Source organism: Sprattus sprattus, assembly GCF_963457725.1.
Source record: "Sprattus sprattus genome assembly, chromosome: 2".
NCBI lineage: Eukaryota > Metazoa > Chordata > Actinopteri > Clupeiformes > Clupeidae > Sprattus > Sprattus sprattus.
In genome coordinates this window covers 71,068,694-71,074,693 of record NC_137921.1, presented here as the reverse complement: position 1 = coordinate 71,074,693, position 6,000 = coordinate 71,068,694, and positions in this window count along the sequence as shown.

Genomic DNA, 6,000 nt, shown 5'->3' with positions numbered 1-6,000 from the left:
TCGTTTCTGTTCCATTATGCATATCTAAAGGCAATTGGGACCACCTGTCAATATCTCTCTTGATGTTTTTACTTATGGGGCCATAATTGCTATCATATATTTTGGAATTGTCTTTATGTATTTTAATTCCCATATACTTAGGGCCTGATTTACTAACAGGATTGCGCCCATTTCAGGGGTAAAATAGCGGTCTTAAACATAAAACGGTATTTACTAAGGGGGCGCAGCGCATATTAACGCTTTGTGGGTGTGGACGGGGAGGACACGAAAAGGTGGGTGGAAACATGCGCAAATATTTGGGAGGAGAGAAGATAAGTGATGATGTATTGCGTGGTATTTACTAAACTGCCTGACCAGCGCACATCTCTAATTTGTGGGATAATTCTCCGCCTCATAAAAGCACGTCTTAACCAGGAAGCGCATTTCCATTGAGTCTGAAAACGTTGATATGGCGAAAGTTATAAGAGCAAGGCGAAGATATAGACAGAGACAGCGCACAGAAATATTTTTTTCAACTCGTATAACACTTTTTCAGTTAAGCGATCCACAAATCATTACACGGTACAGGTTAACCAGCCACGCAATACTTCAATTATTGAACCAGATCAGAGACGTCATCGAACCCTCCAACCGGAGATCACATTCATGTTAAACTCCGGACAACATTGCAAATATTGGCATCGGATCATTTCAAACAGTTATAGCATCAGCAGTTGGTATATCTCAGCCTTCACTCAGCCAAATATTCACACAGGTACTCGACGCATTGCTACAGCGCACTGGTCAATACATTTCCCCACTGCCACAGCTGAAATTAGAGACATCAAACAGGACTTTTTTTTTAATCGCAAACTTTCCGAACGTAATATGAACCATTGATTGCACCCACGTCCATTTATATTTTAGTGAACCCATGTCCCTTGAAGAAATTATTAATCTCGCCATGTACACATCTTTATTGTTATAATAGACAGTTTATGCATTAATGCCACCAATAGCATATTCTTTATAATCGTGTTCTTTTAAACATCTCGCTGTAGGTGATGGCGGGCAGAACAACAATATAGCAGCGCACACATTGAATCAGGTTCAGTGATTGAGCGAACGTGAACCAATATATCTATATCCACTTCGCTGAACCTTAATTTTCTCTTCCTAAATAAATACCACGGAAAATGCGCAAAAACACTGTAATGTCCGACCGCAGTTTAAGCAACAATCGCAATGTTAGTAAATCAGGCCCTATATAGGGCGGAGTAAACACAGTTTCCCCGAGGAGATCTGGTTTGATAAATACCACGGAAAATGCGCAAAAACACCGTGCGTTAATGTGCGACCGCAGATTAAGCAGCGGTCGCATGTTAGTAAATCAGGCCCTTAATGTCTGAGGAGGTCCATTTGAAATTAAATCTATTGAGCATGTCTTTCCCAGGGGAGTAGTTATAACTATTAGCGAGGACATCAGTCTAGGAATGCTGACCTCTGGTGTTGTAATAAAAAGCAAAACATCATCTGCATATAGACCAATCTTCTGCCCTTAACATCTAACCATGACTCCTTTTGGAACCAGTTCTCGGTACCCAACCCTAGTGAGGAGTATAGAGTTCTTATGCAGTTAATAAAATAATTTAATTTATCATTTCATTTAGGTGGGTCTCCTGCCAAAGCAGTACATGCAACTTTTCCTTTTTCATCTTTGCAATGACCTTACCCCTCTTAATTGGATTATGTAAACCATTTACATTTAGGTTAATCACCCTATATTCCTAACATTGCATTTAAACCCACAGTTAAAAAAGTTATGAACCTTTGGTGATTAACCTTGAACTATTTGTGAACCAAAGCATGAATTCAACAAGTGAATACAAGACAAAACAAACAAACATATCACAAAACTCAGGTAGACCTCCATTTTTAAGTGAAAAACTATTTATTTTTGTGAAGATTGTTATGCCTCGAGCGTGCTTCCATGTCTGTAAGCTTCATCTGTAAACGTTCCTGACTTTGTAGGAACCTACTCAGCACCTCCTTGAAGTCAACGTTCCACTTTTCTAGGTCGGCTATGCGTGTCTCCGCTTCACCCACCCTGTCAGTTGTAGCTTTGAGGTCGGTTACCACTTCGGTTACCACTTCGCCGAGCTTCCTCTCGTATGACCGTTAACTCCTTTTTAAAATCTTCTCTGATTCTGTTTTGAAAGTTGCCCAATTCGTACTTCATCTCTGACAGAATCTCAATAAACACGCTAAAGTTGAAGAAGGGACCGGAGGACGAAGTCAGGTTTCTGGAGTTTATTTCAGCGTGGAGACCCCCTCTCAGCTGATGTTTAAAGAAAGGCCTACCCGACAGCAGAATGCGTTGGCATTTATACAATTCAGTCAGGTTACAATACAATAAGGCAGCTTAGGACCACACCTTTTAGGTGAGAGAAAGGGGCAGACAGTTGGGAGAGGGTTTCACCTATGGGGGGGAGGGGGTTGATGCCAGGATACAAAGGATTCTAGCAGGAATAGGGGGACGTCACATGTCATTTGCTTGGATCTCAGTGAGACAGACAGAGTACAGTACACATCCAAAGTGAGTTGCAGATACAAAATAAGGAGTCAATGTCTTACTACAACAGAATAGCAATATTTCCAGTTCCATCCGTCCCCTATATGGGCATATATATGCTCACACAATAACAACCAGGCAACAGCCAATCAGAGCAGGAAACATAAAAATATGTTACAGATAGAAATGATACACATTAACAGTAGAATAGCGATTTTGCAGTTCCATCATCTCCCTGGACATTTCTTATGTCTTCACGTATGGCGGCGATGTTACTTCCATGTCCACCGTAGCGGTATTTTGGATGTGTCCGACAGGACATTCTCGATGTTCGTCCAGGATGGCCACTTCAATCACTGTTTTATCAGCTTTGTCCACTTTCACTTGCGGCTTTCCCTTGCTCTTCTTGTGTTTTTCCTCTTCAATCATTATTGAGCACAATTTTAAAAGTCAAACGTATCTAAATTGGGGAATAAACTCTGACCGACTGGGATGTTTTGTTTAACCCATTTAAGCCGGGAAAGCATTACCGCTGTTCTACCATTAAAGCCGGGAGCGCTGTTGCGTCATTCTACCTTTAAGGCCGGGAAAGCGTTTGTGTCGTTTTTTCTGTATAAGGGGGGTTTTTGCCCAAAGTGTCGGCCTCTGGGCCAATGAAATGCATCAGAATAGACATGTGATAGTGCCTCAAATGTTTTGCCATTAGTAGTTTAAAAAAAAAATCGTTGGCTTTCTCGCTTTGCTAAGTAACGTCTCCTCCGCGACAGCCAGGATTATAGCTCAAAGTAAATTAGGCAAGGAGTGAGTTGTGAGTACTGGTAGTTACAGAATATGGTTATCTGTAGTTGTTAACGATTGTTACTTGCTTAAATGTAGGTTTACTCGAGGTAAATGAAAGGGAATATGGTATCATAGAGGGCTATATTAACACTAAGCTAGCTTGCTATGTTGTTAAAACTTTCTCCAGTGAGCGAGTGTGAACGAGCGAATTATATCGACAACTCTCTATTCTTTGCATTACTATATATTCTAGTATTTCAAAACAATAATCAGTCCCTATAGAATGTTGTTTATAATCAGTTAATGCTACTGAATCCTCGTTTGACTTTATTATAGTGAATGCTTTGGTTGCCTTCCATTTCAGCCCAGCATACAGTATTTATCAGTTGATAAATAAGATGTACTTGAAATTTGTTTTGTTTTTTATTTGAATTATTCCTGTTTTTTCCCTTTGAATGGAATATTTGACACTAAACTAGTTCAACTGTATCTCAGTGATAGTATCCAAATGAGCATAAAAATATCACTGGTATGTAAAAACTACATGGACAACAAAATAGTTATAATTTTTGATCAAAATCTTATTCCCTTCTGCTCATAATACAACAAGTAAACAACTCAGAGGTTGACACTGTCAGGTCCATTCTCCATCCATAGTGTCCAAATGAGCATTAAATATCCCTGGTATGTAAAAACTACACGGACAACAAAATAGATGTTAATCGTATTCCCTTCTGCTCATAATAAAACAAGTAAACAAATCAAAAGTTAAAACTTTCCCTATAAGAATTATATATTTATAATTATATAGTTATATACTTTATTTCACTTTGTTATATACTTTGTCATATAGCTTATTACATTTTTTTTCTACTGTTTTGTGCTGATCCTGCACTTTTACATATTTTGTTTACTTTTGAGAAGGTGTATGTAAATATTGTAAATATTTGTAAATACAAATTCAAATTCCCATGAAAGCCATAGGTGTAAGCTCTCAAATACTTTTTGAATTGTGTTCCTATCTGTTACAGGGGCTGAGAAATCAGTAATGTAGTAGGCGTTGACACAATTGCTGAATTTCTAGAAAAACTTCAGGTTTTGGGGGCTTTTCTGAAATCGCCTATAGGTTTTACAGGCATTTTTTCCAGGCGCTTTAGGCCTTAATGGGTTAAGTGACCATTCGCTTCAGTCTCATCGCTGGAAGACGCACCATCTGTGTTTCATATCCACTTTGACAAGACTGTCAATTGTGTTGCTTTCGAATTGCTTTCACGTGGATTCTATCGATTGTGACTGCGTATGTCACTACGGTTGCGTTCTATTATAAGGAGCTGGCGGGGCGTTTATGAATGCAAATTCAGGTTACCGTGAATGCACGTTCAATTTAAGAATCCTCATTGGGGGGAGCAGAGCTGAGAACACTACGGCTGTGTAAGAACCCATTTCCAGGCATTCTTGAATCCAGCAGAGATCTTTTCTTATGTTGATCTTTTGAAGTTCGGAAGATATTTAAGAAGACGTGTTCGAGAATGAGGCCAAATGTTACCCATGACACATTTCAGATTCAGACTATATTATTATTAAACAAATAATTTGCACGAACCTACAGTACATGTAGACTGATATAGTTGTAGATTAGTCTGTAGGGATCCTGCGACTGTTAACTGCTGTAATCTGGTAAATGTGATCATAATTCTGCAATACTCTTTGCCTACCTTCATATTAGCTGAATAAAAAAAATCTTCAGATTAATCTAAAATCTACAAACAGTAACAGTATAATATAGCTTTATGGTATTACTTGTTTTTGGCTGGCAATACTGTCTGTCATCTGGAATGGCACTGATGCATCCACAGGTGTTGTTAATGATGTCATCACAGTGTCCATAAGTCTGGCATTTGTCACAAGGCCAGTCGAATTGATCTTCACATCTGCACTGAAATGAGGTGCCATTGGGGGAACACACTAGGAAGGTAATAATAAAAGACCAATTTATGATCATGCAAAAGTCACAGAAAGGTATGAGAAACCATCATACAAATTAATTATATTTTCATAAATATAACTACAGTCATTAAGACAATTGTGGAAAAAGAGACCTGTCTGTGTGAGTGATAATGGGTGGTTTAAACACAAAAAGGGCAGGTACAAAAACCCTGAACTAATAATAACAAGCACCCAAAATATTGTATGTTTAAATTGATATGCATATATAATCCAGAATAATCTTACCTGTTGTGATATCAACGTCAGCGATTTCAAATATGATATCTATAGTCAATGAGAGGCTATTCAAAATATTCTGTAGCTGATCCACAATTCCGGAAGTTGTGTTGAGCTCAAATTCCACTTTGAAGGAAAGTAGTTCTAGAAGGAATGTCAGATCAGGAGAATCTCAGGTGGGAAAGAGTGAAACACATGGTTTCAACATAATTGTTCAAATAACTCCATACGTACAACTTCAAGAAAATGATTCTGAGTGACTGTGTACATTTGTTTACCAATGCAAGGATTATGTTCACTTGTGGAATAGTTTGCATATGCCCACACACGTTCGATAAATCAAGGCATTTGTTTTTCTCTGAATAGGGTACCGTTACTCAAGCAGAAAATAATGTAAAAACATGCCAAGGTGCTGATAGTAATATTTTTATACCATATATTGGAGA